Consider the following 22500-nt stretch of genomic DNA (forward strand, 5'->3'; position numbering starts at 1 on the left):
TTATTGTTATTATTGATTACATTAGTTATTACTTGTTATGATCATTATTATTATCTATACTATTGCTATAATTATCAATAATATTAATATTACTATTGTCATTACTATTATTATTATTATTATTATTATTATTATTATTGTTATTATTATTATTATTATCACTATTATTATTACTATTATTATTATTGTTATCATTTCTATTATCATTATGATTATTACCATTAATATTATTAGTATTACAATTATTATTATTATTATTATTATTATTATTATTATTATTATTATTATTATTATTATTATTATTTTAATCATTATTATTATTATTATTATTATTTGAATTATTTTAATCATTTAAATTCACTTCGGAAAAAACATTTCGTTCGTTGTAGCTAACGTTTTAGTTACTATTATTATAAAAATAGTTCTTTTTCCACCAGTCAGTATAATCTATTTATACTCTGATAAGTACTTGCCTGAAAAGTTCTACTTTATATAGGCTAGCTTGGTTTAACTGTAAAGATTTGATATACTCATATATACCAGTATGTAAAATGACTTGGCTATAAATAAATGTTTCAAATGTTTCAAATGTTCACCACCAGCTTTGGCTTTCCTCTCCCTTCAATGACCATCCTGGTGAACTAGCCTACAACTTTGCTATCCTCCACGACCTATAGCAACTGGTGCAACACCCTATTCATATTCCTGACCGTCTTGGAGATACGCCCAACATTCTTGACCTTTTCCTGACCTCTAATCCTTCTGCTTATGCTGTCACCCTCTCTTCTCCGTTGGGCTCCTCCAATCACAATCTCATATCTTTATCTTGTCCTATCGTTCCAATCCCTCCTCAGGATCCCCTAAGCGAAGGTGCCTCTGGCGTTTTGCCTCTGCTAGTTGGAGGACCTGAGGAGGTATTTTGCTGATTTTCCTTGGAATGACTACTGCTTCCGTGTCAGAGACCCGTCTTTGTGTGCTGAGCTCATAACAGAGGTGATAGTGTCTGGCATGGAGGCGTACATTCTTCACTCTTTTTCTCGACCTAAACCTTCCAAACCTTGGTTTAACACAGTCTGTTCTCGTGTTATACATGATAGAAAGGTGGCCCACCAAAGGTATTTAGGCCTTCCATCACCAGAATCTCATGCACTTTATATTTCTGCCCGGAACCATGCTAAGTCTGTTCTCCGACTAGCCAAAAACTCCTTCATTAACAAAAAATGTCAAAACTTTTCAAGATCTAACTCCCCTCACGACATCTGGCATCTAGCCAAAAATATCTCCAATAACTTTGCTTCTTCTTTCCCTTCTCTACTTCAACCAGATGGCACCACTGCTATCACATATATTTCTAAAGCTGAACTCTATGCTCAAGCCTTTATTAAAAACTCTACCTTGGACGATTCAAGGCTTGTTCCTCCCTCTCCTCCACCCTCTGACTACTTCATGCCACCTATTAAAATTCTTCGCAATGATGTTTTCCATGCCCCTGCTGGCCTAAACCCTCGGAAGGCTTATGGACCTGAGACCGCAGAGATTACTTTTTATTAGAGTGAGAAGATAAATATTATATACGAATCTTTAATTATATAAGTTTTCTTAACTAATATATTTTTTAATATATAAATTTAATTAAAGTATATATATATATATATATATATATATATATATATATATATATATATATATATATATATATATATATATATATATATATATATATATATATATATATATATATATTCATAAATACTCAGAGAAATACACATTCTCTTCATATAAACCTGAAATGTCACTTTAATATTTTCGTCCTCTTATATTAATTAGTCTTTCCTATGTATCACTTTCTTTCATTTATTTTTTCTTTCGTTTTCTTATTTGTACTACTTTGTTTCTTAAGCATTTTTTATTTGATTTTTAATCTGTTTTTATGTTAATATAGTGTCTGACTTAAAAGGGTAGCTTTGATAGAGCTAATTATGTATTTCTTATACCTATATTATTTATAGCTAATTTACACCGCTTTTTTAAAGATCAAAACTTTATGTGCGCTATACACCAACAAATAATATTCTCAAAGATAAGCTAAGCTAATGGGCTCATACCCCGTAAATGAAAGCTTCACCCTTTTTCTTTTTAATGACCTTTCCAGTTTCCTACCTATTATTTTTCTGTACTTTACTAACAGGTATCTTTTTTTCATTTATTTCTTCTCCTTTTTGGTTTGGGGCTTGACTCGGGCTGGAACTAAATCTTTTATCATTTATTCCTCTCATTGCAACTAAATTATGCCCGTATCTAACTGAAGCTGCAATTAAATATTTTCTAATTCAAGCTCTAGCATCTACTATCTTAATTCTCTCTCTCTCTCTCTCTCTCTCTCTCTCTCTCTCTCTCTCTCTCTCTCTCTCTCTCTCTCTCTCTCTCTCTCTCTCTCTCTCTCTCTCTCTCTCTCTCTTTATATATATATATATATATATATATATATATATATATATATATATATATATATATATATATATATATATATATATATATATATATATATATACTCGAATGACTTTTCTTATTCTTTAATTAGTATATCTTTACTTTTAAAATTATGAGCAGCTCCTTTACATTTTTGGCTTCAGCTCCGTTACATTTTTGGCTTCCGCAAGTTATTGAAGGATTGTCTTGATCTCAAGCTTTTATTCTCTTAACAATCCAAAAAATAACTCCTTTGTTTTTATTTCCCTATTTAACCTACTCTTCAAACTTAGTAACCTTAATTACTTTAGCAGCACATAATTCTTCTTTAAATGGAGCCTTAGGTGGCTTAAATATTACAAAACTACGTAAACTTATCGCCTTCTCTTCAGTTAACCATATATCTTAATACTTATTGTTATATCAATCAGTGATATAATATGACTCATTTACTTAATCTTCTACTCCTTTATTTCAGGCTCTGTGATTATTTTACGCTTTATTACTCAGTCTTCATCAATTTCCGTTATAATAATTGAAAACAAAAGGAGGATTGCCCTAAAACTTTTTTTTTTACCAATAAATTTCTTATCTTTATGTCTTCCTCCCTTTTCAGAATTTACACCTAAATGAATTATTATTCAACTACTGTCTTCTAAAGTAATAATTTTCTCTCTTTTAATTCTTCTTTTTTTAAGTCTTATAACTCTTTATTTCTATCTACGTCTCTTTGTTCCAATAATGCCATTATCATTTCCTTCATTTACCACTTCCCTTAAAATTAAACCATTGGTAACATTTTCTCCTATCTTAATATTTGTTACTTTCATTAAAATGTTTGGAATATGTTTTCCCATTCCATATTTAGCCTAGGATTTTAAGTTATATTAAACTAAAGGCCTTCAAAGCCAAAACAAAAAAAAAAATCTCTTTTAAAATCCTAAGTTCCAGTGTTTCCACACATCTTTAGATTTGCAATCTAATATTATTTATATTTTACTATAGAACCGAATAAGAAAGTTTTTACCTTGTTTTTAGATTTGCAATGTAACGCCTGCACTTCTCAGCCATCTTATTATGCAACGATGATTCTTTTCTACAAACCATAAAGACATTGGTACACTATTTCATTTTTGGAGCATGGTCTGGTATAGTAGGAACCTCGTTAAGTATAATTATTCGAGCCGAATCAGGTCAGCCAGGCACATTTATCGGCAACGATCAAATTTACAATGTTGTAGTTACAGCCCATGCCTTTGTTATAACCTTCTTCATAGTTATACCAATTATAACTGGAGGATTTGGTAATTGACTAGTCCCTCTTATATAAGGAACCCCTGATATAGCGTTCCCTCGTATAAATAACATAAGATTCTGACTTTTGCCTCCTTCTTTAACTCTTCTTCTAACAAGAGGTATAGTGGAAAGAGGAGGTGGTACAGGTTGAACTGTTTAGCCTCCTCTAGCAGCAGTTATTGCCCATGCAGGAGCATCAGCTGATCTTGGTATTTTTTTCTCTTCACCTTGCTGGTGTGTCCTCAATTCTTGGAGCAGTAAATTTTATAACAACTGTAATTAACATACGATCCTTTGGAATACGAATAGATCAAATACCTTTGTTTGTATTAACTGTTTTTATTACTGCCATTCTCTTACTTTCATCCTTACCTGTATCAGCAAGAGCAATCACTATGATTTTAATTAACCGAAATCTTAATACATCTTTCTTTGACCCCGCTGGAGGTGGTGATCCTGTTTTATATCAATATTTATTTTGATTTTTTGGTCACCCTGAAGTTTATATTCTCATTCTACCAGCCTTTGGAGTAATTTCCCATATTGTAAGACAAGAATTCGGGAAAAAAGAATCATTCGGTGCATTAGGTATGATCTGTGCTATAATGGCTGCTGGAATTTCAAGATTTATCCTCTGAGCTCACCATATATTTACAGTAGGTATAGTCGTTGATACACGAGCTTACTTCACATCAGCCACAACAATTACTGCTGTTCCTACAGGTATTAAAATTTTCAGATGATTTAGAACCCTACTTGGAACACAAATTAACTATAGTCCCTCGATATTGTGAGCTTTAGGTTTTATTTCTTTATTTACTGTTGGAGGTTTAACAAGTGTTGTCCTGGCAAATTCATCAATTGATATTATTGTTCATGATACTTATTACGTTGTAGCTCATTTTCATTATGTTTTATCTATAGGGGCTGTACTCGCTATTTTTGCAGGTATTGCACATTGATTCCACCTTTTCACAGGTTTATCACTTAACCCTAAATTAATAAGAGTCCACTTTACTATCATATTCATCGGTGTAAATATCACTTTCTTCCCTCAACATTTCATAGCACTTAACGGAATACCTCCACGTTACTCTGATTACCCGCCGATATTTCATGGAAGAAACCTGTGGAACAAACAATATTTCATGTTGCCTACGCAACAATATCCTATGGAAGAAACAATATTTCATGTTGCCTACGCAACAACATCCTTTGGAAGAAACAATATTTCATGTTGCCTACGCAACATGAAATATTGTTTCTTCCAAAGGATCTATAGTATATCTTGTTGCTCTATTAATTTTTATAATTATCATTTGAGAAGGTTTAATTTGTAATCGTGCTGTTCTATTCTCCCCTTTCCTGCCTCTTCAGTTGAATGAAACCACTCACACCCACCCGCTGATCACTCTTATATAGAAATTCCACTTACTAATAACTTCTAAAATGGCAGAAAGATGCATAGGATTTAAGCTTCTACTAAGGAGATTTATTTCTCTTCTTTTTAGAAAATACATTTATTAATGGCAACATGAACTTTTCTAGGCCTCCAAGACGGAGCTTCCCGTTTAATGGAACAATTCATCTTTTTCCATGATCACATTATAGTTGTTCTTATTATAATCATTACCTTTGTGGGATATATCTTAGCATCAGTTCTCAGAAACTCTCTTATTAATCGATTTATATAAGAACATCAAACTATTGAATTATTTTGATTTTCATTGCTCTCCCTTCTCTGCGACTTTTATACCTTCTTGATGAAGTTAATAATCCTTTCATTTCTCTTAAAACTGTCGGTCATCAATGATACTGAAGTTATGAATACTCTGACTTTCTTAATGTAGAATTTCTTTCATATATAACTCCTACTAACGAGCTAGACTTTTCTAGATTTCGTCTCTTACATGTAGATAATCGAACTGTTCTTCAAATAAATTCACAAATTCGTATTGTAATCACCGCAGCAGATGTCATTCACTCTTGAACTGTCCCAGACGCTATTCCTGGTTGACTTAATCAAACTAGACTTATAATATCTCGTCCAGGATTATTTTATAGTCAATGTTCAGAACTTTGTGGTGCTAATTATAGATTTATACCTATTGTGATTGAAAGTGTAAACACAATTTTTTTCTAAATAGAATTTCTTCATGTTCTGACTCACCCGATAACTGAAAGTAAGTGTAGGCCTTTTAAACCTATTATAGTATTGCGCCTACTTCTGGTGACAAGAAATTACTTGAATTTTAATATTATTTTATCATGTTAAAGTTATCTCCTAAGATATTTCTTAATGCCTAAAATAGCTCCTTTGCTTCGACTTTATTTTTATTTCTCTTTTTCTGTTATCATTGATTATTTTCATATCCTTAAATTATTTTTTTCTATATCTTTTGAAAAAAAATCATTCTAAGATCACTCAGCCTTATCTAATCCTACAATCTTCTTGAAAATTATAGCTAATTTATTCTCAATTTTCTAACCTTCTTCAAGAATCTTCAACTTTTCATTAAACTGAATTTCCACTTTTGTAGGGCTCCTAATTATTCCATACCTTAATTGAGATTCTCCTTCACGATGATCTCTATGCTGAAGTGAAATTATTTTTACTTTACACAAAGAATTTAAAGCCATTTTAACTTGATATTCTTTAAGTTCAACTATATTTTTCGTTGCTTTGTTTTTTTTAGTTCTTTATAATATTTTTAAGGTTTACTGCCTTACATTTTTACAAGATCTAGACACACATATCTAGAGCACTTTCATTGCCTTCATGAGTAACTTTACTACTTAGAGGTTGAATTAACTCCACTCAACATATATTCGCTCATTTAGTTCCTCAAGGAACTCCTTCTGTCCTTGTACCATTTATAGTTTTAATTGAAACTATTAGAAACATTACTCGACCCGGGACTTTAGCTGTACGATTAGCAGCTAATATAATTGCAGGCCATCTTCTTTTAACCTTATTAGCTAATACTGGACCATCTATAACATCCTCATTTCTTTTATCTATTCTTATTTTTTTTTCTCAAATTTTACTATTAACCTTAGAATGAGCTGTTGCAATTATTCAGTCCCAAGTTTTTGCTGTCTTACGAACTCTTTACACCAGAGAAATTAACTAATGACATCATCTCACGGTTTTTACCATTTAGAAGATATAAGACCACGGCCTTTAACTGGTTCTATTAGGGCAATAATATTAAATACAGGTTTAATTAAATTATTTCACCAGTATAACATAATTTTTTTTGTTATTAAGACTTGTTGCTGTTCTCCTTACCATATATCAAAGGTGACGTGATATCACTCGAGGAGGTACATTCCAAGGACTACATACCTCTGTAGTAGTAAAAGGCTTACGAAGGGGAATAATTTTATTTATTGCCTCAGAAGTATTATTCTTTTTTTTTTCATTTTTCTGAGATTTTTTTTTTCATAGTAGATTAGCCCCAACTATTGAAATTGGGATAAATTGACCTCCTTACGGTATTCAACCTTTCAACCCATTTCAAATTCTCTTATTAAACACTACTATTCTTTTGTTTTCAGGAGCTACCGTAACTTGAGCTCATCATGCTATTATAGAATCTAGTCATAGGCAAGCCATTCAAAGACTAGGCCTTACAATTGTTTTAGGATTTTATTTTACTCTTCTTCAAGCTTTCAAGTATTTTTGAGGCTCCTTTCACTATTGTTGACTCCGCGTTTGGCTCTACTTTTTTTTTGTGTGTGTGTAGCAACAGGCTTCATGGTCTTCATGGAATTATTGGAACCTCATTTCTACTTATTATTATTATTTTTTTTTTTTGTGTCAATATTTTAGTCACTTTTCATGTAATCATCGTGTTGGATTCGAAGCAGCCGCATCATACTGACACTTTGCTGAAGTACTTTGATTATTCCTTTACGTCTTTATTTACTGATGAGGAGGCCATTTTTTTTAATATATAAAGTATATCCAATCAGAAAGTCTAGAACGCCTAGAAAAAATAATTCTTACAATACTTTATTTTTTTTATTTTTACTAATTTTAATTATTTGTTATATTGTTATAACCTTAGTATCCCAAATAAATAAAAAAAAATATTAACCGAGAAAAAATTTTCCTTATGAATGTGGATTTAATCCTAAAGGGTCACCACGATTTTCCTTTTCCCTTCGATTTTTTTTTTTTCAAATTGCTGTAATTTTTTTTTTTTTTATGTAGAGATTACATTACTTTTACCTTCAGCATCAATTTTTTTTTTTTTTAACATTACTGAAGTATTTTCTTGATTGTTTACTAGAGCTCTCTTCTTATTCTTCTCTTAGGCCTTTACTACGAGTGAGTACAGGGAACTTTAGAAGGATCTGATTAATACTTTAAGACCACAGTCAAATTGTATGACATATGGGTTGCATTCATAAAGTGTTTTAGTAAACTGGTTTTACTAAATTTTATCTATTAGAAAGCGAAATTATCGCATTTAGTCTTGACCTAAACTTTGGCCTTTAGGCCTCTAATAATTATGATTGAAACCAAAACAGAGGTACGTTACTGTTAATGACAAGATTGAAGTAATTCTTCTAATCAAGATGGAACATTATGACAAAAAGAAAAGCTTCTAACTTTTTTTTAAGCCGTTGAATTCCGTTGATGTTCCTATATTTATAGTGTAAGTAACACGTTACATTTTCATTATAAAGCTGAAATATTTTTCTAAAAATACCATATTATTTTATTTATTTATTTTTTTTTACCTTAAACTCAAAGTAAATATTACATGATAAGCGCCACAAGCTAACATTTTTTTTAAGCATTTGAATATACTTACAAGACTTTTCGTCTACCTTTGCAGCTTCAAAGCAATATTCTTTTTGAATTATATAAATTTAAATAATTAAAACTGTAAAAATAATAATTACAATTACAGATACTATTATAAACACTTCAATTGTGAACTGTAAAGAATTAAAAATATATAAAAATATATGAAAATAAATACTATAAACCTTGGCCCCCATAAAACTCCAATCAAGCTTTATCGGCTACTTTTCCTAAACCTGACCCTGTCTTCAATCTATTTTCCCTTAATTTTAAAGTACTCAGTAAAGGTACAAGCCATACTGATCCTATTATTACAACTGAATTATAGTTATTTTCTCTTTTTAATGTGTAATTTACTCTAGTTAGATTTAGTATATAACCTACTAAACCTCCTAAAATCCTTACTGTTAATACTATTATATTCATTATTGTCCTTAAACAAATGATCTAATATTTTGGAAACAATCTTCATCTTAATGGCGATCCTCCTAAGAAAGCTCCTAATCCTAAAATTCTTACTGAGTTAGTTATTAAAAACTCCTCATCCGAAAGATTAGTGATACATCTCAAATTATATTCTCCTGAAAGAGAATAAAGAATTAAACGCAAAGTGTACATTACTGTCAATCCTGTTGCCATCACATATAAGAACAATGCAATAAAATTGACTCATCTTATAAAAGCAACTTCTAAAATTGTATCCTTTGAATAAAATCCTGCTATAAAAGGGAATCCGCATTGAGCTAAGTTGGCTACAGTTATGCATGATACTGTCAAAGGCAAAAATTTAACTAAATTTTCCATAAGTCGAATATCCTGATAACCAGCCACTCTATGAATTACAACACCAGCACATATAAAAAGTAAAGCTTTAAACAAAGCAAGACTTAGTAAATGAAAAAAAAAAAAGCCAGATCCGTATAACCTAAAGATAAAATTCTTAATATAACTCCTACTTGACTTAATGTTGATAAAGCAATAATTTTTTTGAGATCATACTCAGAATTTGCTCCTAGTCCCGCTATAAATATTGTCAAACATGAAGTAATCAACAATACTCTTTGAACGACAGATCCCTCTGAAGCAGCTCTAAATCGAATTATTAAATAAACCTCAGCTGAACTAAAGCTGAGACAGGTGTTGGAGCCGCTACAGCAGCCGGCAGTCACGCACAAAAAGGAATTTGAGCCCTTTTATTTATTGCTGAAATAAATAAGAAAAAAATAAATAAATAAATAAAAAAAAAAATAATAATAGTCATCTCTCGTCTATATAATACCTATAAAACAAAAAAATTCACCCTCCTAATCTTCTCATTAATCCAGTTCTCAATAAAATTGCTACATCACCTACACGGTTTGAAAGAATAGTTAATATTCCTGCGTTTGCAGACTTTTCATTCTGATAATAAATTACTAAGGCATGAGACACTAATCCCAATCTATCTCAACCCAATAAAATTCTGATTGAATTAGGTCTTAATACTATAAACCTTATAGAAAGAATGAAAGCCAAAACAAGATATATAAATCAATTAAAAGTCTTATCATCGGCTATATAACTCCCTTTATAAAAAAGAACTCTGCCAGAAATTACAAACACAAGTCTCATAAATAATAAAGAGATCCAATCTAAAACCAAAGTAAATACAATCACCCTTCTTATTAACCTAAAAAGTTCTCATTCAGTTACATGTATAATACCTCTTTCAGTTTTTGCCAATGCTAAAGTCCCACAAATAGCTGAATAAAACCACTATTCTAATTTCATGTAGAGAAATTTTCCAAATCACTTTTTTAGTTACTTAAAAAAAAATTTAAGTTATTAATAAAGCTCTATTTATAATTATTACATTTAAAGGAAATCAATATGAAAATAATCTCAGATACTCTAACTTTTCCTGAACAACATGAATATAAAGTTATAAAAACCCCATGCTGTCTCAATCTATATATGTACAAAGTGTAACTTGCACTAGAAAAAAAAAATAGTAGTCTAAGTCCTACAATAGAAATCTTTCTTCAGCTCAAAACTGTTGAAATTAATATAATCTCTGGTGCAACATTTAAGGAAGGTGGTCTGGCCATATTCCTTGCTCTTAGTAAAAATCATCATAGTCCTATTCTAGGTATAAATGCTAATAATCCTTTATTCACTATCAATCTTCGTCTTCCAGTACGTTCATAAACTATAACAGCTATATTATCTTTAATTCCCAAAACTAATATTTTATTTAACTATTCTTTGATATGACCTTTCTTTTTATTCCCTTCATTTTAGTTTTATCTGTATTATTTACACAGTTAATTCATCCTTTATCTATAGGTTTAACCTTGTTAATTTAAACCATTAAATTTCTCTTTCAGCCGGATTAACAACATACACTTACTGATTCTCATATATTCTCTTTATAATTTTCTTAGGAGGTATACTTGTATTATTAATTTATGTTACATCTTTAGCTTCTAATGAGTCATCCTCATTCTCATTCTCTTATTCCACCTTCCTTATTTTCATCCTTCTTCTTTTATTTTTTTTTTTCCACTTACTCTTTTCTGAGATCCCTTGCTAACCGAAGCTGTAACCAACTCTCCTTTATCATCTCTCAATATAGAATCATGAAATGTTTTTATTATTAGATGAATCTGTAGTTCTAATTTGATAGATTTCACCATTTATCATCCTTTATCTACTCTTAACCTTAATTGTAGTGGTAAAAATTACTAATTAATTTAAAGGACTCTTACGACTCTCTCCTTAGTGACAACACCTCTCTGAAAATGTCACCTTTTATTTAAAATTGTCAACAACTCTCTAGCTGATATACCCTTACCTTCAAATATTTCGACTTTTTGAAACTATGGATCATTGCTAGGATTGTTGCCGGTTTATTCTTAGCTATACATAACACTGCTCACTTTGATCCAGCATTCTCTAGAGTAGCCCATGTCTGCTGAGACGTACACTGTGGCTGACTTCTCCGAACTGTACATACCAATGGAGCATCATTTTTCTTTATCTGTCTGTATATTCATATTGGACCAGGTATTTATTATGGATCCTATATAATCTTCCATGCTTGAATAGTTGGAGTAGTGATTTTGTTTATAGTTATAGCAACAGCTTTTTGTTAGGTTATGTTCTCCCTTGACGGCAGATGTCATTCTGGGGAGCTACTGTTATTAATCATTTTTTTTTTTTTTTCAGCTATTCCCTACATTGGTACAGATTTAGAACAATAAATCTGAGGAGGATTTTCAGTAGATAATGCCACACTAACTCGATTTTTCACCTTTCATTTCGTCCTTCCTTTCATTATTGCCGCTATAAATATTATTCATATTTTTTCTCCATCAATCAGGTGCTAATAACCCCCCAGGTGTATCAAGACAGCTAGAAAATACCTTTTCATCCTTATTGTACATTTAAAGACATTGTTGGATTCATTGTTATATATACACTTTTACTTATTCTGTCCCTTCTTAATCCTTATTTGTTAGATCCTGATAACTTTATTAGAGCTAATCCTCTAGTTACTCCAGCCCATATTCAACCACAATGATATTTCTTGTTCGCATGTGCACTCCGATCTATTCCAAATAAGCTTGGAGGGGTAATCGCTCTAGTTGCCTCAGTAGCAATCATTATAATTTTATCTTTCACTCATACATCAAATTTTCGCAGATTAACTTTTTACCCTCTAAATCAACTTATATTTTGAATTTTGGTTTCAATATTGATTCTACTTACTTGAATTGGACCTCGATCCGTTCAAGAACCTTATGTTCTTACAGGCAAAATTTTAACTCTCATTTTTTTTTTATTTTCTTTTATTATCAATCCCCTCCTACTCATAAGATGACATAATTTATTAAAATGATCGTTTATTTGATTTAAAATAGACTTTTGAAAGTAGCAGAAAAGGAAAAATATTCTTAACGATTGTGTTAACATATTATTTTAATTATATTTATAAATCAAATACAAAACAAAGATTTTACCCCAATAAAAAACAATAAATAACTGATAGAAACTGGGAAAAATCCTTTTCAAGCTAAATACATCAATTTATCGTATCGAAGCCGAGGTAAACTTCCTCGAACTCACACAAAAATGAATGCCAAAAATATAGACTTTAAATAAATATTTTCTTGCAAGGTATTCTTCCTTAAAACACATTAACGAAAAGAACTCTTATAAAAAGAATTTTTTGAATATTCTGCTATAAAAATTAAAGCAAATCCCCCTCTCCTATATTCCGTGTTGAACCTCGAAACTGACCCTGATTCTCCTTCTGTAAAATCAAAAGGTGTCCGGTTAGTTTCCGCTAAACAAGAAGCAAACCAAATTAACCTCAAAGGTAACGATAAAAATATGAAGCAAATATAACACTGAAATTTAACAAATAACTCTTCACAAAAGCCACTCCTGCCAAAACACAAATGATTAAAACTAAGTAAATTACAATCTCCACTAATAACACAAAACAATTACATTCAGTTGTTTTACTATTTATAACATGTATTCTATTTAACTAGATCCTAAATCCAGCATATATTATCTGGCAAAATAGTATTTCAATTATACAAAAAAATTTAATTATTTAATCCTTTCGTACTAATTTTATTTATTTTTTTAATTCCAGAAGATAGAAACCGACCTGGCTTTCGCCGGTCTGAACTCAAATCATGTAAAAAATTAAAGGTCGCACAGACCTTCTTTTATAGCTGCTGCACTATAAACACATTTTAATTCAACATCAAGGTCGCAAACTTATTTTTTGATAAGGACTCCTCCCCAAAAAAAGATAAATAAATAAATAAATAAGATAAAATAAAATAAAATAAATAAATAAATAAATAAAATTACGCTGTTATCCCTAAAGTAACTTGATGTTGTAATCCTTAATATAAGGATCACTTACAAACTCTATTCACATATAATTGTCCAATTACAATAGCAGTTATTAGCGCCCCAACCAAATAAACCTTTTAAGTCTATTTTTATTATTTTTAATTCATCAAACTTATTAAGTTTATAAAGCTTTATAGGGTCTTATCGCCCCTCTAGAAAATCTAAGCCTTTTCACTTACAAGTTAAATTCAATTTTGATAAAAGAGACAGACTTTTCTTTGTCCAACCATTCCTACAAGTTTCCAATTAACAAAGTGATGATAATGGTACCTTTGCACGGTCAACACACCGCGGCTATTGAACATTTCCTGTCAGTGAGCAGGCTGCACCATAAACAACCTCAGAAAGACATGTTTTGATAAGCAGGCAACAAATAACCTTTGCCGAGTTCCTTTTTTATTCCATTATTTTATTATAATTCATTCTCTTTATTTCATTTTTCTCAAATCATTCTACATATTCATTCTACTAATACACTCATTATTTTTTTTTAAAGTTTACGTTAAATTCAATATTCTAGTACTTTATCAAAGACATAAATAAATCATTTTCTTTCTCCTAAATCTAAATTAGAACACTTTAATTTCATAGCTACTTTTAACCCTAAGAAAACATTTTAATTTTTTTGTCCTATTGATTAATTTTGTAAGTGCTAAGAAGCTCGTCCCTCCTAGCCTTAAATATTATAATAAACCTTTTCAACGTAACAGAAACGCTATACTAACTTTAGGTGTACTTTGATTCTCCTGTTCAGACTCACTTTCCAGTAAGCCTGCTGTGTTACGACTTGTCTCATCTTAATAATGAAAGCGACGGGCGATATGTACATGCTTTACACCTTACATCTAGCAAGCATGTTACACTTACTTTACAATCAAATCCTCCTCCTAATTAACCTTTAAATTCACTTTCCCTACTAAATAAAATTCATTGAGACCCATTTTAAGTTAAGCATTAGCTGCACCTTGGTCTAATACATTCAACATTATTGATGATTTATTCAGTAATTAATTCTATAAAAATGACCTAATAATGCTGGTATACGTACTAATGTACAAACTTAAGTAATATTCTTCGTGGTGTATCCATTCAAAAACAGGTTCCTCTGACAACACTACATCACACACAAATTCTTCACATTTTAAGAACATAACTATTAATACTTTGCTTACAAAACTACTTTTTGGCATAATAGTGTGCCTAATCCTTGTTTAAACACAATTCCTTATTGCTTCAACTTTAATTTTATGGCATAATTTTCATGTAAAAAATAATCTGATTTCACTTCTTCATTTTTCAGGCCCACCTTAAAATTATATATATATATATATATATATATATATATATATATATATATATATATATATATATATATATATATATATATATATATATATATATATATATATATATATATATATATATAACAAAATAATAATATTAGTAACATAATGCCAAGCTACAAATCTATAATAATCTAAAAAAACTGATCTCAAACTTAGCAGTATCCCATTTCTTTCCAAAGATGTCCCTCCTATTGTTCTCCGAAACTGTCAAACTAGTCAAACTCTTTCAGCTCTGTCTGTCAACATCTACCTTTCCTTCTTGCTGAAAGTTTGCCTACATTCAGCCTGTTCCTAAAAAAAGGGTGACCGTTCTAATCCCTCAAACCATCGTTCTATTGCTTTAATTTCCTGACTATCTAAAGTTTTTGCATCTATCCTCAACAGGAAGATTCTTAAACATCTATCACTTCACAATCTTCTATCTGATCGCCAGTATGGGTTCCATCAATGAAAAAAAAAAAAAAAAAATAAATAAATAATAATAATGCATAATAAAAATTAATGATGAAAAAGCAATCTCTCTCTCTCTCTCTCTCTCTCTCTCTCTCTCTCTCTCTCTCTCTCTCTCTCTCTCTCTCTCTCTCTCTCTCTCTCCTTTGCTCGAGCCGCTCAGCTCACTCGGCACTAAATAAGATCAAACAAAATATTACAAAAAATATAAACTTGACAAAAAGTGAAGTAAGGGTCCCCGCTGTGAGTGCCGCAGAGAGAGAGAGAGAGAGAGAGAGAGAGAGAGAGAGAGAGAGAGAGAGAGAGAGAGAGAGAGAGAGAGAGAGAGAGAGAATGAGGAAGAAAAGGAAACACGTGGGGAAAAAACGGAGACAGGTGGAGAAAGGAGGTGCAGATGAGAAAGGAGGGGGAGGAGGAGGAGGAGGAGGAGAACAATAACAACAACAACAACAACAACAACAACAAAAGCACCACCAGCACCACTGCTACCATCACTACCACCACCACCACCACCATCACCTCCACCACCACCAAGAGAAACAGCAAAAAGTCAAGTAAAGAAAGGGAGAAAGAACATGAGGTGCGAGGACTAGGTAATATATTGTCGCCGAGGGGCCTGGTACTAGCAGTGGCGGTGGTAGTGGTTGTGGTGGTGGTGGTGATCGATGGCGCCACTGCCTGCCTGGAGGAGCGGAGTGCAGGACAGAGCCATGTAACGTCCTGTCCACTTGGTTAAAAATAGCCATCACGTGCGGGGAAAAAAAGGTAAGGAGCCGTAAGGAATCGAGGGAAAACTTGAGTATGGTGTGGAGAAAGTGGGTGTGACAAGTACGTGGTGCTGTTGCGGTCAAAAAGTCGAGTATATAATCTGCTTTCCTTGTTTCCCGTGTGGTTAGCGTTTTCTCTTTCTTTTTCTGAACGAGCGGTAAGGAATCGTGGGGAGACTTGGGTGTGGTGAGGAGTGTACGTGAGGCGTGCGCTGGTGTGATAAGGGCGTGGTGCAGTAGTAAGCAGAAAACAACTATTTTCTCACACTTACTATGTGATACTTTTTTTTTTTCTTCTTTTTGAGAATGAGTGGCAGAGGATCAAGGGCAGACTTATGTAGGAGGAGGAGGAGGGCAGTTGTGGTGTACGTGGGTGTGACAAGGGTGTGGTGCAGTAGTGGTCAGAAGTCATGACCAACCTTCCCTAGTACTGGCTATTGCTGTGTTCTCTATTTCTCTTTCTTCTTCCTTACTTTTTTCTTTTTTTTTTTTTTTACCCTCATTCCGTCTTCATGTACTGTTTTTTTTTTTTTTTTTATCTTCGTGAACCTCTCGTCTCTCTTTCAGTTGTCCAGTTTCAGCAGGAGACTCAGCAGATTAGAAGATACAAGACTGAGAATAAATACTGAACAGTGGCACTGAGTGTGTTGTGCTACTCGACTCGTGGACGTGACTACATGAGTGGGTGTCTGGACTAAGTCTGTAGAGATTTTGAACTTTTGCCAACCTCCTTCGTTCGTGATATAAGATAAATTGTTATGTACTAGTTTATAATTAAAGCCGTGGCCAATAATCTATCTGTCTGTCTGTCTGTCTAACAATCTCTTTTATCTGTTTGTCTATATGTCTGTCTAGCAGTCTAACTATGTCTGTCTGTCTATCTATCTGTCTGTCTGTTTAGCCATCTATCCATCAGTCAATTTATCTATCTACCTGTCTAACCGTCCATCTATCTGTCTGTCTACTTATACGTTTGTTTAGCCATCTACCTATCAGTTAATCTATCTATCTGTCCATCTATGTATGTATGTATGTATGTACCTATCAATTCACTTATACGAGTAAGGAATAAGTATAAACACCGAGGAAGTATGGATGAGTTGGTGATGAGAGGCGAATGCTTGGTGACAGATGTGCGAGGTGAGGGTGCAAGCTGATGGTGGGTGTAAGTGGTGGTCTGACAGGGCTGCTAAACACTGCCTAGGAAATATAAGCTAAAAATAGACAGTAATTAATGAGCTGTCAGAAAGAAATGCAATGGGAAGGGAGAAGGGTGGGAAGGATACATGGCTCAGGAAGGGCACGGCTAAATTATACCTTAAGGAGAGAAGGAAACACGCGCCCAGAAGAAAAGGATAATTATGAAGACAGTGTGAGTGAAGATTGAAGGATTCGGAAGTTGATCATCTATTCTAAGTTTTATTTCTTCTTCTTTTTTTTTTTTTTCGTTCTTTGTTACTGTTTCTATGATAATTTTTATATGCATGAGCGATTGACGGCAAAAAAGAAAAAAGGAAGACATAAAAACAGAAGACTAAGTAAGGAATACAAAATTAACTATTATCAATATTTGTATTGTTTTTGTTTACCTATTATTTCTAACTACAAAAGAAATTCTCTCCGTTAACTTTAGCCAGACTCAAATATTCTCTACTCCTTTACTTTCTACGAACAGATTCCCGACCATTTCTCGTTGAATTCAGTTTACTTAATCCCCAACTTCGATCACAAGGCTGTGGAAACGTGAGACAGACAGGCAGACCGACATACATTACACACAGACGTACCGCTCTTTGTAATATACTTGAAGGAGTTTACCTGAGTGCCCTAAAGGGACCTCGCAGCCACTCACTTAAGGGTTTCTCTAACTTATGAGCTAACAAAGAGAGAGTTGGCGCCGAGACTGCACGTGGGAGGGGCTTAGGGAAGGGATGGGAAGGGAAGGAGAGGAGAGGAGAGGAGAGGAGAGGAGAGGAGAGGAGAGGAGTGAAGAGGAGAGGAGAGGAGAGAGAGAGAGAGAGAGAGAGAGAGAGAGAGAGAGAGAGAGAGAGAGAGAGAGAGAGAGAGAGAGAGAGAGAGAGAGAGAGAGAGAGAGAGAGAGAGATGGCAAAGATAGGAAAAGAGACAGGAAGGAGAAAGGGTGAGAGGAAAATAGAAATGAAGAGGACTAAGAAGAAGGAAGAACATGGAAGGAAGAAAGGGAAGGAAAACATGACATGGGCAGGAAGAAGAAGGAAAAAGGAAAAGAGGCATAGAAGAATATAGAAAGGAAGGGACGTGAATGAAGGAAAGAAAAAAAAAGAAACGGAAGACGAATGATGAAAGGAGTGAGTAAGTGATACGTAAAAGAGAAAGGAAAAGGACACATGAAAAGCAAAACGAGAGGAAAGAGGAGAGGGAAACAATGAAGAGGGAAGGAAAAGAGAATCTCGAGCAGCGTCCGTGAGTAAGAAAGATGGACGAATTGAGGGGAAGGAAAGAGACAGACGAGGAAACTGGAGGCGGTGAAAGGAGCAGAGGAGGGAGACGAGAAGGCAGCAAATGTATAGGTGTGAAAGAGAGAAGCACGTAACGAAGAGGGAGAGGAAACAGACACACACCAAAAAAATGAAGGAAAGAAAGTAAGAAAATGAAAGGCAGAAAGAAAAATAAAGAAAAAAAGGAAGAAAGCAAAAACAAAAAAGTAAAAAAAAGAAAAGACTGAAATAACAAATGAACGAAAAGGAAGGAAAGGAAGAAAAGTGAAGATGGAGACAGAGAAAGCGCAAAAAACTAACAGAAAAAAATGAGTTTTAGATGAAGAATGGAAAGGAAACAGGAAGACAAACGAATCGAGGACAGAATATAAAAAAAGTGCAAAAGAGAGAAGAGAGGAAGTGAAGAGAAAGGGGGGAGGGAAGAGGGAGTGGGAGAGGTGAGCGAGAGTGAGGAGAGGGAGAGGGGAGAGAGGGAGACGTGCATTCATGACACGAAAGAATTAATGCATGATTCTCTCTTGCTTAATGAACACCAACTGACGCCAGGACACCAGGAGGAGGAGGAGGAGGAGGAGGAGGAGGAGGAGGAGGAGAAAGAGGAGGAGGAGGAGAAGGAGAAAAGGGAAGGAAACGGGAAAAACAACAACAACAACAACAACAACAACCTACATTCAACCAGTTCCTAAAAAATGGTGACCGTTCTAATCCCTCAAACTACCGTCCTATTGCTTTAATTTCCTGCCTATCTAAAGTTTTTGAATATATCCTCAACAGGAAGATTCTTCAACATCTATCACTTCACAACTCTCTATCTGATCGCCAGTACGGGTTCCGTCAAGGCCGCTCTACTGGTGATCTGGCTTTCCTTACTGAGTCTTGGTCATCCTCTTTTAGAGATTTTGGTGAAACTTTTGCTGTTGCCTTGGACATATCAAAAGCTTTTGATAGAGTCTGGCACAAAGCTTTGATTTCAAACTAACCTTCATACGGGGGAGGGGGGGGTTCCACTCATACTGTTCTTCTAGACAGGGTGGAATCAAAAGCTTTTCGTCTCATCAACTCCTCTCCTGTAACTGACTGTCTTCAGCCTCTCTCTCACCGCCGCAATGTTGCATCTCTAGCTGTCTTCTACCGCTATTTTCATGCTAACTGCTCTTCTGATCTTGCTAACTGAATGCCTCCCCTCCTCCCGCGGCCTTGCTGCACAAGACTTTCTTCTTTCTCTCACCCCTATTCTGTCCACCTCTCTAACGCAAGAGTTAACCAGTATTCTCAATCATTCATCCCTTTCTCTGGTAAACTCTGGAACTCCCTGCCTGCTTCTGTATTTTCACCTTCCTATGACTTGAATTCCTTCAAGAGGGAGGTTTTGAGGATACTCAAGATTCATCAATTTTTGACTACTACTTTGACCCTTTTATGGGACTGGCATTTCAGTGGGCATTTCTTTTTCTGTTGGATTTTTGTTGCCCTTGGCCAGTGTCCTTCCTACAAAAAAAAAAAAAAAAAATTCACGATGCTAGTGGTAAAGGAAGGTGACCAAGGGATACCACAGATCGTACTTGTATGCTCTCTGTTACCTTTCTCGGTACGTGTAATTTTGACAGGCTGTAGTGGAAGTTGTTGCAGTTTTCAAGGGTGTTTTCATAGTTCCAGTGATAGTTTAACAGGCTGTAATGGAAGCTGTTGGGGTTTTCAAGTGTTTTCACTCGAGTGGTGGAAGTTAAATTAGCAGATGACACAAAGTTAGGTGGTAAGGCGACGTGCGATGAAGACTGCAATGAACTTGAGGAGGAGCTTAACAGACTGACGGAGTAGAGTGGTGAGTGGCAGATGTCTGCCTCTGTACTTGGAAAAATTAAGTTTCCAGTGGAGAGAATAATCCAAACTTTAAATACCACACACACGCTCTCTCTCTCTCTCTCTCTCTCTCTCTCTCTCTCTCTCTCTCTCTCTCTCTCTCTCTCTCTCTCTCTCTATATATATATATATATTGGAAACTCCGCCATCTTTATCGCGTGGTGGCGAGGAGGCATCCACTCCCTGCCCCACCCCTCGCCTCGCCGCGCCGCTGGTTGGTGGAATCAGCCTATCCTTGCCTGACTGCCACGTCTCCCATTGGTCGGCGCCGCGGAACTGAGGCATCTCTAACGCTCCGCTCTCTCCCTGTACTCTGTTCACGATCGCCTGAGGCACAAGCCCCCCCCTCACGGCGGAGCGTGGCGGGCCCTGGATTCTGTCCCCACTGGAGATAGAATCCACCACACCTCCTGAGGTGTGGCGGAGGGTTTGACATTGTTTTGGTGACGTGATAAACACTGCCGGACACCTCACTCTCCTACACACACTTTCAAGTTATATTATATTTATATTGCAATTACAACAAAAGATCAAACAAGTAAATAAATAAATAAATAAATAAATAAATAGATCAAATAAAAAAAATAAAATAAAAACATGCAGTCGTGTTGACAGGAACTGGAGATTTTTTTAATATACACAAATTTAAAACATTTTACTTCAAAACTGATGAAAGGCAAGAGGAGCCTGCTCTCAATAAACAGCATCATAAGCAAAGCAGGACGGTCTGCCCGTCATCTTTCATTCTAACACTGTAGTTCCTTCACCCAAACTTTGGCCCCCCTCCCTCCCCTTCCCTCCCTTCCATCCCACCCAAATAACACTCTTCCTTCACCCAAACTTTCCCCCCCCTCCCTTCTCCTCCCCTCCCTTCCATCCCACCCAACTAACACTCTTCCTTCACCCAAACTGTCTCTCCCCTTCCCCCCTTACGTTACCTTACGTTACTCTCCTACACACTTCACGTGTTACTGCTAATCCCTCCACTCCCTCACCCAGGCTGAATGCTTCCTTCCCCCCCCACCCCGCTCTCTCTCTCTCTCTCTCTCTCTCTCTCTCTCTCTCTCTCTCTCTCTCTCTCTCTCTCTCTCTCTCTCTCTCTCTCTCTCTCTCATATATATATATATATATATATATATATATATATATATATATATATATATATATATATATATATATATATATATATATATATATATATATATATATATATATATATATATATATATATATATATATATATATATATATATATATATATATATATATATATATATATATATATATATATATATATATATATATATATATATATATATATATATATATATATATATATATATATATATATATATAAGAATTATTGAGTAAAAAGAGTGTGAGCAATGCAAGGCGTGGTTGAGGTGGCATCAGCGACGCAGCCTGTTGGGCCAAGGCAAGCCACAGGCCTGGCCGGCTGAGGGTTATGGTCCCACTGGGAATTAACGCTGGCTCTGCCGCTCTCTTTACCACGTTTCAGGTGAGGGGTTGCATGTTTACAGTCCAGGTGTCCCTAAGCATCTCGAGATGACTAATATCATTCTCTCGGCCGCCCACAAATTTACAAGTGTATATACTCGTCACTCCGTGTCTTCTTGTCATCAAGTGCTAACGATGTGATGATAAAAAAAAAAACTCTGACGATCTATTTCTTACTTTTTAAAGACCATAATAGCAGCTAACAAAAAAAAAAAAAAGTAGGTCTACAGATGACAGTTCGTGTACTAGGCATCCAGAAATGTATCTAATCTTGTTAAGTTCCCTATTAAATAGTCACTACCACTGGATTACTGTTTCTGTCTAGTCACACACGAACATGCGCATATTCACGGGCAGCAAACACGCAAGGTACACTCAAATACTCCGGAGCAAAGCTGCCTCATCTTGTTTCATTGATCAGCCCACTCTTGCACACTTTCAAACCAAAGCCATTTTTTATTTACTATCGACGATTTTATATTCGAATCAAAATTTAAATGACGTTTGAGAACTTTCGGCCAAAATTCGTTGAGGGCCGTGACGGCCTTGGGCGCCGCACGGGGGGAGAAGGTGGCTGTCGGGTC

General features: G+C 34.3%; 1 long non-coding RNA gene and 2 pseudogenes across 1 annotated transcript in view; 2 read left to right on the forward strand and 1 right to left on the reverse strand.

Moving 5' to 3' along the window:
- LOC135094809 (cytochrome c oxidase subunit 1-like) overlaps positions 1-4247 on the forward strand; it is a 5203-nt pseudogene extending 956 nt beyond the window's left edge.
- Positions 1-22500, reverse strand: part of LOC135094756 (uncharacterized) — a 62749-nt gene that overhangs the window by 26798 nt on the left and 13451 nt on the right. The window lies entirely within an intron of this gene.
- LOC135094805 (cytochrome c oxidase subunit 3-like) lies at positions 6303-7467 on the forward strand (annotated as a pseudogene).

The sequence above is a fragment of the Scylla paramamosain genome, chromosome 46 (genome assembly GCF_035594125.1).
Source record: "Scylla paramamosain isolate STU-SP2022 chromosome 46, ASM3559412v1, whole genome shotgun sequence".
Taxonomy (NCBI): domain Eukaryota; kingdom Metazoa; phylum Arthropoda; class Malacostraca; order Decapoda; family Portunidae; genus Scylla; species Scylla paramamosain.